Here is a 12,806-nt window from a genome sequence, read left to right on the forward strand (position 1 = left end):
TATATTTGTTCAGAATGGTGGGAGTTGTTGCCTAAGCAAATTCTTCTTGAGAAGTGAGAAAATTGGGATTCTTTTGGTAGAATTTGGTTCAACCATCTCTGGTCTCATTTACTATCTCATTGACTCTACCCATCATTAGGCCTATTTGTCAGGTTTTGCTGCTAAAGACTGTTCTATTTGCAATATCTATACACCTTTTCATTTCCTCATTATTTATAGAGCCACACATACTCAAAAGTTCAACTTCTTTGATTTCTCTATCCCTCCTGATTGCATCTAATCTCCTTGCATCTAACTTATTATACAATGATAAAGGAATTTCCTTCAAAATTTCTATCAAAACCTTCTTATATATGTCTAAATATAACAAGATTGCTTCTTCTATTTCATTTTGCTCATTATCTTCTAAATCTTCATATAAATTTGATACATTCTTCAACATTCCATCTTTAGTTATCTCATCAATCAATTCTGCACAAGTCATTGGGGGGATGATGGTAACATTACCAGATTCAATTGCTTCATCAATTGCACTCTTTTTCTTCTTTCTAGGAGTTTCAGGAGCGGATGGAGCAGGGTGCCTCTTCTGAGTAGATTTCCTTGCCGGAGGTGTGGATGCAGTTGTTACCTTTCTAATGAGCTTTCTCCTTGGTTTCACCTTCTTCTCCTCTACCCAAGGCTTGTCAACTTTCTTCCTTTGTACCCTTTTGAATGCAAGAGGTTGATTATCCTCTAGATCAGAGTCATAAGTGATAGAAGAAATGATTCACCTCAGGAGCACTAACTGTTGTCGGTTGATCTACCGGTTTAGCTCCAAAACCTAGTTCTATATCTATCATGTGAATTACATCCTGAACAAATGTAGACATTTTGTCTATCTTATTTTCTCTTCTTTTCTTGTTGAAGCCAATCTTAACCTCAAGAGCCTTCTCCTCTGCAGTGCCAAAGTGTTCAGCCTTATCTTCCAAAGGACCATCAATCAGCATTTTAGCATATAGCTCCAAGATGTTGTCATCAACTTCATAACCCAGTTCAGTGACCATATAGTTCTAGGTTCCACTGCTTCCATCAGTGTCTCATATGTTTTTACCATGAAGCAAATATCAGTGGAGTATTTATCCACAATGTGTTTGGAAATTATCTCCCTCAGTCTCATGTTCTCCTGAAAAGTTTTGAAGTATCCCCAAAGCTTATCATCCCTATTACTACCAAGACCGGTGATTGCATATTTGATATGCATACCTACCTGTATGTAATGAGCCCAATGCTTCTTTCCCAAACCTGGTAGCTCATTCATGAAGTATAACAACAAACAGACAATAAGATTTCCAAATCAAAAAGTTTCTTACTCAACCCCTTTGATCTTGCCAAGATTAATCATTAATTCACTCTTTAACCATTCACACAAGTCATACTTTTCATTATTCTTTATCATTTGGTGTTCAACATGGATGCAGGAACTGGCAACAGAGTTCAATCAACTTGATTGAGTTACCTTGTAGTAGATGATCATGTTGGAAAAATTCACATCTGTGTCTTTGATGGTGCTGACCCTCATCAATCTTCCATCATGGGTTGCATCGGTGAGCTTCTCAACCGCAGTGTTGGAGATCTTCTTTCCTAGTTCTTGTCCATCTTTGGGTAAGTTGGTGATCGCCTGAATTGCTTCTTTGGTAATCATGTGGGGTCGGTCCAACTAGATAAATTCATTATGGACCCTTCTTAGAACATATCTGATCCCTTCATCCTTGAATTTCGGTATGTATAGGATTTTGATTAACCCTACGTCTTCAATAATTTGATATTCCAACTTGATTGTTTCGAAGCTGCCTAGTATCACAGATTGATACATCCCCTTGATTTCCTTAGTGCCTAAATTCTCTAAGGTGTAGTGAATATAGGCCCTTACATCTTCCACATAAACCATGCCATTAGGAACCTTCAAAAACATGCCAGTAGAGTCTTTCTGAAGACGAGAAAAGCAAGAAAGGTGGATTTGGATAGTTAGTATACAAATCAAAAACACTAAAACATAAGAACATGAAGCATAAATCAAATCACATAGAAAATATGAAAACAAATGCTTTTTACCTTGCAAAACCTTTACCTTCTCCCTCAGATGGAGCTTGGATGAAGTCAAAGTGCGCCCAAGTTCCTCCAACGTGATGTCAATTTTTCACCTAGATTGCTTGATGTGATTGGCTCTCCAACATTGTGCACAAATGGATATGATGGATTTGAGGGATGAGATTGATAGTATGGCTAAGTGTGGATAGAGGATAACTTTGGCATGATGAGGGTGCAAAGATGGTTTTCTAGGCACAAACTATTAGCTTGAAGTTATTAAAATTGGAGAGGATGGAGTCCTCAATTTATAGGGAGAGAGGAGGAGAAATGAAGGGCTAGGATTGACCCAAGATGGAGGGTTAGGATTTCTTGTGAGCCCACACAAGGCCCAAGAGGAGGTGTGGGGACAAAGAGATATGTCTTAAAGGCATTTCTTGTCTCCACACTCCTCAAGGTACATTGGGAAGACTTCCTAATGTGCCTTGAGAAGAGCAAGGGATGGGACATTTCTTGAGGAATGGAAAGAAAGAATTAAAAATTCTTCAAAAAGGATGCTCATGGGAATTGGAGGAATAAGGAGGAATTAAAAATTCTTTGGAAGATGAGATGCCTAGAGGAATGTGAGATTTTCAAAATCTCACATTCACCTAGAAAAATGGTATTTAAGGAGAGTGGTTGGATGGAAGGGACAAGGAGTTGACTTTGTCGCTAATCATGATGATTAGCCACTAGCAACTCAGTAGGAGAGGGAATAGAGGAAATATTAGGTGGGATTAGGGTAGATAAGATTTGTAGGAGAATTTGAGTAGGAGAGAGAATGAGTGGAGGGAATTAAAAATTAGAAGAATAATGTTAAGTGATCTTAGGGAGTTTCTAGAAGAATTTATTAGGTTAATGATGGATTAGGAAAAGGTGATTTGTAGGAATCGCTTAGGTTAACTAATTAATTGAAATTAATTAGTTAAGAGGATGAATTTGAGAAGATTTAATATTGAGGATTTTTAGAAGAATAAAAGGGGATTGATTTATATCAATCACAGAATATAGTGACAATATCAATTATAATTAATTGAGAATAAAAAAGTAGCATAATTAATAAATTAATTATGTCAAGAAATTAAAAAATAATTAAAATAAGTGTCTACATTTTGCCCCTCTTTTACGCAGCGGCAAATTTGGTGATGGGTAGAAGATAGAAGAAGAAGAAGAAATAGATGCCCCAGCGTAAAGCGTGGGAAGTGTATGCCCCCTCAAGAATTTTGTCAAAAAATTGACGAAAAAAATTCTTGAAAATAAAGAAGAAAGAATTTGAGTGGAGGAAATAAGTGAAAAAGAAATAGGAAGTAGGTGTGGAAAATCTAGAAGAATGAGAAGAAGATGCAAGACCGCGGAGGAAATGGGCCCTCGAGGGGGCCAATATAAGCCACAAAGGGCCCAATGAGGCGTCATTGCTACACACAAGCCTTGGAGCCACTCAGAGCCTAGAAGGAGAGAAGGAAATATGGATCGCATTACTACACGTGATCATCACGCCGAGAGGATCCAACAGTATGATAGACCCACTAGCTATGGACCACCACTATGTAGGACCATTCCCACTTTTGAAATTTTTAGGGTAGAGGTAGAATTAGGGCTTATTTTAGGGTGTAGACTTGGCAAGGCGCACGTGTTGATCGTTGTTTTAGCGCGCGCACCAATGGGTTAGTGCAAGAGCTAGTGAATAGCGTGGGCGCTCGCGCTTCGACGTGGGCGCTCAAGGGTTTACACGAGCACTCGCGCTAGTGCGCAGGCGCTCATGTTGACGAAGGTTGCAGGGAGGGCTGGGGAGGGAAAGCCTTATTTGTTAGTGTGAGCACCTGTAGATTAGCGCGAGCACCATGGTTTTGGCATGAGCACTGGACAAACCAGCGCCTATGCATTGGAGGGGGAAGGTAAGGTTTTGGTTTAGAATTTTTGGGATAGGGTGAGGGTATGGCTGGTTCCAGAGGGTAGAATATGACTTGTGGACATGGAAATAATGAATTGGTTTGGTGGATGCAGGCGGAGATGGGGTCTTTGGCTTCGAGGGAGCATTGGCCTGCTACTATGAGTTTATTTCGAGAGTTGGGACGTGATGAGTTGGAGGTGTTAGCTTCTCTAGAATTGCACTATGTGGGCAGGTGGCCGAGGATATGGGCTCATACTACGATGATGACAGATTTAGTTGAGAGGTGGGACAGTCGGTATAAAACCTTCCATCTTCCTACTAGCGAGGCGATAGTGACCCTTTTGGATGTATGGAGGATCTTGAAGATCCCCATTCATGGTGTCATCTTAGAGTACCACTTGGGTGCAGCAGATTTTTATCTTCTTGAGGTTTGTGAGTATGAGACCCCACCGATGTTGGATAGGAGTAGGATGCACTTGGGTAGGGCGATGGGTATTCGGCGGATTCCTCGATTGGTACTAGTGATTTGTGGATTCTTGAGCGGGCGAATCATACCTGAGCTAGGTGGGCATGGATTTCCTATTGGATGGAGCAGGTGCCTTTAATTTATGGTTCATGATGGTGTGCAGTATGCATGGGGAGCTACAATGTTAGCTCAGTTATATCATGATATGCATCTGGTGGTGTATAGGGAGTATGCTAGTTTGTCGGAAGGAGTGACACTTCTCCACATCTGGGCTTGGGAGCACATTGTGGTTACTCGGCCACTGGGTGTACAGGACAGGTGGGCTCGACAACCATATGTGGATAGGTATAGGGAGCTATTGTACTATACTCAGATAGGGTCTGTATGGTTTTGGCGCAAGATTTTGGATGAGCTTATGCAGTTTACATGGTGGTCATTTTTGGGGTGTGAGAGATGGAGGGGTAACTGGCAGCTACACTAGGCTGGGGTGGAGATGTGGATGTTTGGGAGATTAGTGTACATTATGAAGTATTATGGACTGTACAGGGTGGCAAAACAGCTCAGACAAGTTTAGGATATAGTGGGGGATATCCCAGTGTATCCTCATATTACATGGGAGGTGAGATATTGGGGTCCGACGGCGAGTCCATTGGAGGGAAGGACCAATTTTTCAGATAGTGTCTCATTTGGTCTAGGATGAGCAGATGGGGGCAGGTGAGGATCCAGGGATGATAAGAGGATACAGGAGCTGGTGGAAGGGGCACTTGCCAGTATGTCTTACCATCCCTAGGGTTTTGGAGGATGATGAGCTACAGCCAACCATAGACCAGGTAGTTGGTGGTGAGGATGGTGGCCCAGGGGAGAGAGTTGTGGTTGGTGCAGGGTGTGGTGTTGGAGGTTAGCAGAGGAGAGTGAGGGTGGTATGGAGGAGGGAGAGGGAGAGGGAGAGGAAGCACCAGTAGGAGAGGTCGTAGAGGCTGTGGGTGGCAGGGGAGAGGATGTTGTACCTATGGATGTTCCTGAGGCATAGGTGGAGGAGAGGGGAGGGATATCACAGGCTGATTTAGACAGAGTGCAGCAAGAGCGAGATACTACTCGGGTGAGACTCCATTCTATTGAGGATGAGCTATAGATAGAGAGAGTTGGCAGGAAGAGTCTGGAGGTAGAGGTGGAGTGGCTGATGCGAGAGATAGCAGACTTGATGGAGAGCCTCCATACAGTGAGGAAAGAGGTGGATGCCCTGAGGAAGGAGAGAGAGGAGTCTGAGTGGGTGTTAGAGGAGGCACGGATAGGGACAGCTATAGCGGCCCTTGAGGATGTTATTCATCAACAGGATGATGATCTAGAGGGGCTACGGGGCAGAGTGTAGAGGGCAGAGGCAGATGTGATAGGCCTATGGGGGGAGAGGGATGCATCCCTATTATGCAGCAATGGGATAGGGCAGAGATGATAGTTTGAGAGGTAGAGTACTACAGTGGATTATATCACAGGGCAGTACCTACGACACAGCAAGCAGCCTCGTACACTGAGAGTGTGCGATCTCATAGGACACAGAGTCAGCAGCCCACACAGAGCCAGCAGACAAGTGGATCAGTGGGTTTTAGGCCACCGAGAGGAGGGGAGGTAGGAGATTCAAGTGGAGGAGGTACAGCGGAGGGGGGTGGGGAGATAAGAGGGGAGAGTTAGCTCCATTTTGGCTTATGTATCATATTTTGACCCTTCGGGGTGATCATTGTATTATGATAGACATATTCATCTCTTTTGAGCCTTAATATATATATGATTTTGTGATGATGGATGGTGTATGTTCTTTTTATGATGGATTCTCTTTATTTTCTTGTGGTGTGATGTATGGATGTAATTATGGATATGTTGTGCTGACCTATTTGTGATGTAGAATGGATGTTTATATATGTATGCCTATGATATGTTGCTAACATGTTTTGAATGCAAGATGAGTGATCATGCTTTTTGATGTGTATATATATGTTGCATATGCAAATTTATGATGGATATGTAGGTGTGAATGATTTATGATGCAATCTATATGAGGAATGAATGTAATGTCATGATATGTAAATGATATGATCTAAATGAATGAGTAATGCAATGTAATCTACGTGGATGAATTAATGTCGTTTATTTATAAATGATGCATGTGATGAAATCTAAGTGCAGCCTATGTGATAAATGTTTGTGGAAAAATGACAATCTAAATGAGTAGTTTAATGAAATGAAATGCAATATATATGAATAATGTAACCTACATGGATAAAGTGAATGAATAATGCAAAGAGGGAATATGCCCATAATAACACAATGATCTTAGCTAGAAAATAGAAGAATATGGAATAGACGGGGAATGGGGTAAATTGAGGACTCCATTTTATATTAGGATTTTATGGAATGATGGTGAAAGTTGTGCACAAAAATGTGGAGAGCCAACCTAGATTGATATTGCCCCAGGTGACTTAAACTACTGATTATAGGAATCAGGATACCATGAAAAAACCCAAGGCGTGGACTGACTCACAGTCAAACGAGAATTCCTTACACAGAGCTATGTAAGTGTTGAGAAACACTAATACAAAGTTGTGAGTACGTGCAAGGAAACCCTCAAACACACCTATACCTCTTGTACACAAGAGGGTAAGTGTTGATGAACACTAGTACTAGGTTGTCGGTTAATACAAGAGAGATCCAGAATATGCCATGCTATGAAAATATGCCCCAGTATGCACCTATTGTAAACATATATGGATATGAAAAATCCGGGCAGTCATAAATAGATGCAGTCGTAGGGCAAAAGATGCAATTCTAAATGAAAAATTCAAGAAATCAAACAAGTCATTCACTCATGACCAACTGATACCCCTTGCCAAGAGTAGGATTAGGATGGAGGATTAAGTTGCCATATGAGGGAAGGATTCATCCCTAGGGCAAAGGATAAAGTGGGTGGACTTTTTGGATTTGGCAAGTGATCATATGGCCTTGAAGATTAACTTGTGGACTTAGGATTGTTCTGAAGACTTCATGAAGCTCGCACAGAGGCACACAAGTTCAGTTGATGGGATATTCCTTATTCATGATCTAGGTGAAGACTCATCATCATACACGTGATTTGTTCAGAGGTGGAAGGGAAGGAATGTTGGGATGGGTGGAGTGGATGGGAGGGTGAATGGAGCACCGATTTGATAGACAATGGATCTGGTTTATTTACCTTGGCACCTGCATGTAGGTTTTCACCAAGGTACTTGTCCATAGCACCACAAAGTGGCTTTCACTGATGGACGAATTGGTTTGTTTTTTTTTTGTGTGTCACAAGGCGCCTGTTTGTCAAGTTTTCACCAGAGTGACGATTTTTTCAGGATCTTTTTCTTATTTTTATGTATTTTTTCATGATTTTTTTTTTTTTTTGTGTCACAAGGCACCTATTTGCCAGGTTTTCACCAGAGTGATGATTTTTTCAGTATCTTTTTCTTATTTTTATGTATTTTTAATGATTTTTTTTTTTTTTTGACAATTTAAGACCTTCTGAGGACTAGGAATATAATCTTTTGAGGTGCATGATATTTATTGGATCATCCAAAGGATCACCTTCAGGAGTAGCCAACTAATAAGCTCCCAATCCATATTTTGATGTGATTACATATGGTCCAAGCCACTTAGACTCGAACTTGCCTTTCTTTTCTCTTTCTTGAAGGTTTTTCTGATTCTCCATGAGGATAAGATCACCAATTTGGAATTCTCGGGTTCTGACTTTCTTGTGATAACTCATGCGTAGATGATTCTAATATACCTGAAGATGGTTCAAGTCCTTGAGGCACCTTTCATCTAATAATTCTAGCTCTTATAGGCGAGCAATTCTGTATTCTTCATCTAGTAGGATATTTTGTAGTGATACCCTTAGAGAGGGGATCTTGATCTCAAGGGGGAGGACAACTTTGGAGCCAAAGACAAGGGAATAAGGGGTGGCACCTATGGGTGTGTAGATGGAGGTGCGGTAAGCCCACAAAGAAGGATGGAGTTGGAGGTGCCAATCACGACCAGCTTCATTGACTGTCTTTTGAGGATTTTGATTAGGGTTTTATTAGAAGCCTCAACTTGACCATTTCCTTGGGGATAATATGGGGTGGAGAAGCGATGTTGGATGTTGAATTTCTGGTAGAGTTCTTTGACGTCCTAGTTTTTAAATTGTCTACCATTATCTGTAATGATAACTTTTGGAATGCCATATCGACAGATTAAGTAGTTCAGGATGAATTTGGATATCTTCTTTCTAGTGGTAAAAGTAAGAGGGATAGCCTCTACCCACTTGGTGAAGTACTCAGTGGCGGTAATAATGAATTTATACCCATTGGAGGATGAGGGGTGGATTTTCCCAATGAAATCGAGCCCCCACTGTGAGAAGGGCTAGGGTGTAATGAACGGCTGCAATTCTTGTGATGGTGCATGAATCTTGTCGCCATGTTGTTGGCAAGGGATGCATTTTTTCACATAGTTATATGCATCTGATTCTATTTTAGGCCAATAATATTCTGTTCTCAAAATTTTTTTAGCCAAGGTGAGCCCACTTGAGTGTGCCCCATAGATGCCTTCGTGTACTTCACGTAATGCCCATTCCACCTCTTGTTTATCTAAACACCTTAGAAGGTGTTGGTAAACAGATTTATCTCTGACAATTTATTTAATCTTTATACCCTATAGCTCGAGAAATGAAAGAAAACTTTCACCAAACAGTTGGAAAATCATTATATTGATTAACCTCTGAATTAAGGTACAGCTCCCTTTAATAAATATTCAATCGGCTTAAAATTACACACAACCAATATTATACTTTTCACCAGAAAGCATAGAAAGGTAATTGCATTCACCAGTCAACACCAAATGAACGCAAGCATTATTTCATATATAACTCTTTGTATAAAGCCAACAGACTTCACATGTACACTAAAACAAAATGAAAAGCTTAAAAGATGAATTTCAATGATAATTTTATGCACACATAGAAAGTTATAATAGATCTTTTCTTGAAATAGATTCTCACAGAAACCAAATTTCAAACATCAAACACATAGATTCAAAGTCAAAGATAACTGTCATTTGATTTTCATTCATAGATGATCATCAACCTTCCACATACACAAAGTCTTTAAGAAAAATTAAAGAGATAGTTTTTCAAAAACTTAGTTAACCCTCTTAAAGTCATTACAAAACATATAAATAGGTCGCTAGACCAATAGTTTGAACCAAAGGTAAAATTAACTCAAAAGAGTTAACGAGAAACTACCCTAACTACATAACTGAAACTAAAAAAAAAATGACTAGACTCGCTGGCAAACAACTGCCAGTAGTGCTAGTCATGTTGTCGATTTTATCTCAGTCGGATTGCCCGGATTATTATCTTGGATGGACACTATAACCTCCTTTTTCGCACTCCACTCTTGACGCACCTTCGAGAACTCCTGAATTACTGTTACATGCAGCAGGTTGATGTATATTACCCTTTGCTTCCAGAGTTCTTTCTTCCACTTCACCATCTATACTTTGTCCCTATGTGAATCCAAGTGATCCAGACAAACTGTGAGCATTGATTCCACTTTGGAAATCCTCGTAAAATCTTCCACAGCCAAGGATTTCTCCACTTTAATTTGTTTAATGTGGATGTTGAATTGATTAATCATTTTTGTTGTATCTTCCAAAGTCTGACTATCCTCCTTAAACAACTGGACATCTACGCAACACAAATCCTTTTACATGGTCGATATTAAGGTTGTTAATTCACCTCATAGACTAGCTGATTCACTATGACCCTGTTCGATGATTGGGTTGCACCACTCTATGTTTTCTTTGCATATAAACATTATATCTTCGTTTAACCTTGACACTTGTCTTTCGGCAAGAAAATTCATCAAGCCATAATGTTGAATGTCGTGCATTTGCTTTGAAATCACTACCCATTTAGTCTATTCTTTTTGCCACAAGATCAAGTCGGCATCCAACTCCTTGGTAACTTCATTAGCATCTTTGAAAATCTGAACTAAATCAGATATGTAATTGGTTCCTTGATGTATGATCGAGGTGAGCCATTCAGAGAAAATCTCTGCAATCATCTTATTTCGTTGAACCTCATCAAAGAAATTATGATTACCTGGGGATTTTGAACTAAAGGGCACTAATCTTTGAGACAACGGCAATGGACTATTTTGTAGAGAAAGAATATATTGGGCCATTTGCATTAAATTTTGCTTCAACTCAGCCTTGTCCTTCTCATCCTTCTAAGTGTGGGAGATAATCCATTTGGTCTATTGGCATATGCACACTCCAATGAGACATTGTATGTGATTGAAGGTTTTGTCATTGATGGCAACCTTGCAGTCCTATGGCACCGGCAAGACATTATATCGGAAAAGCATTACACCAGCAAGATAGTGCATCGACACCAGCAGAACACTCTACACTAGCACCGGCATAGAAGAAAGAAAGTATACCGGCACAAAGGCTGACAGGATTTTTGTTATGTAAATATTTTGTTTATTATTGTAAGACGACTTGGCAAATTGTAAAATGACTCTTATATATAAAGGAGATCATTATAGACATTTGTAATAGTGATGTAAGGAGCATAAAAGAAAATATTAGGTAGACCTAATGTGTGAAATATAGGTCAAGGGTATATGTAAAGAACAGAGCAGGAACCGGTATTGAATATGGCATTGAAGATGCTATTGTAAATCAATACAAGTCATTGGATTAGTATAATCCTTATTGTAAGTCAGTGTGACTTCCCATTGAGCAGTGAGCTCTAGGCAGTTGGCCTTCCTGCATGTGTAGGCCCCCTTTTGTAAGTAATATTCTCTTATTGGCCAGTGAGTGAATATTGTGGGTCACAAATCCCACCAAGGTTTTTCCCACACCGGGTTTCCTCGTTAAACATCTTGTGTTATGGTTTACTTTTCATGTGGATATTCTTGATTCTATTAATTTCATTATTTCTTGCATACCGGTACACTATTATATTATGTTCTACATGTTTTAACTTAAGAAATTCTTATTACCAGTTAGATACTGATTCACCCCCCCCCTTTCTCAGTATCTATGGGACCCCTAACAATTGGTATCGGAGCCTGGTCCTCTATTTTCAGAAGCCTAACAGCTTGAGGAAGATCTTCACATCGGTAAAGATGGAAAATCTGATGAAGCAACTTGAAGGAGCTCTTACAGACTATGATGTAGAGAAATTGAAAAATATCAAATTAGAAGATGATTTAAGGGTAGCTCAGGATATCATTCAAGCACTTCAAGAAAATTTTACTGTTGCAAGAAATAAAAGAAGAGAACTTTGTGAAAAACTGCAAAATGAGAATGATGAAAAGGAATCACTTAATGATATGATAAGCAAGTTGAAATAAGAGATCATGACAACAAAAAATGAAATGCAGGATATGACTATAAGATTTTGCAAAGAGATTGAGGATAGGAAGAAGAATGAATAAGAATTGACCAGAAGACTAAGTGATGCAGCAAATGAGAACACAAGACTTAGCTATGAAAATTACATGTTGAAGACAAATCTTATGCATACTCAGAATGACTCAAATGAACTGATGAGACAAAAAGAAATCTTGGAAAGAGAACTGGAAACAGCAAATCAACACAAAAAAAAATTCAAGAAAAGCCCAGAGGAACTTGGTACGTTGTTGAAGAATCAAAAACCTAAAGGTGACACTTCTAGAATTGGCTTTGAAGTTGGTAAAAGCTCCGGTACTGCAAATACTGAGGATCACAGCAAACCGGTAAGACAACCTAATGCTTATAAATTCAATGGAAAATGCTTTAACTGTAATAAGTATGGTCATAGAGAAAATGAATGTAGATCTAGGAATTATCAGAATATCAACACACCCACCAGTCAATGTTCAAAATGCAACAAAGTTGGTCACAACTCTGAAAACTGCAGAATGAATGTGAGATGTTATGTTTGTGGAAGATTTGGACACTTATCAAATCAATGCAGAACACAAACCGGCATAGGTTATGGGAAAGCTATTCAGAAGAATAATGTAACTTGTTATGCATGTAACAAGATTGGGTATATTGCTAAATTTTGTAGAAGTAAAGGGACACCGGTAGACAACAAAAGTGCTAGCTTGAAAGGTAAAGAAAAAGTTGAAGAGGTTAAGCAAGAATTCTCAAAACAATGGATTACAAAAGCTGATCTAAATATTGAGAATACTTCTCCACTGGTAGAACCAACCAATGCTTCACCGGTAGGAGAAAGTGATACTTCACCAGTAGGACAGAGCAGTGCTCCACCGGCAGGAAGTTCTTCATCTAATTGAAGAA

The sequence above is a fragment of the Cryptomeria japonica genome, chromosome 4, assembly GCF_030272615.1.
Source record: "Cryptomeria japonica chromosome 4, Sugi_1.0, whole genome shotgun sequence".
Lineage (NCBI taxonomy): Eukaryota > Viridiplantae > Streptophyta > Pinopsida > Cupressales > Cupressaceae > Cryptomeria > Cryptomeria japonica.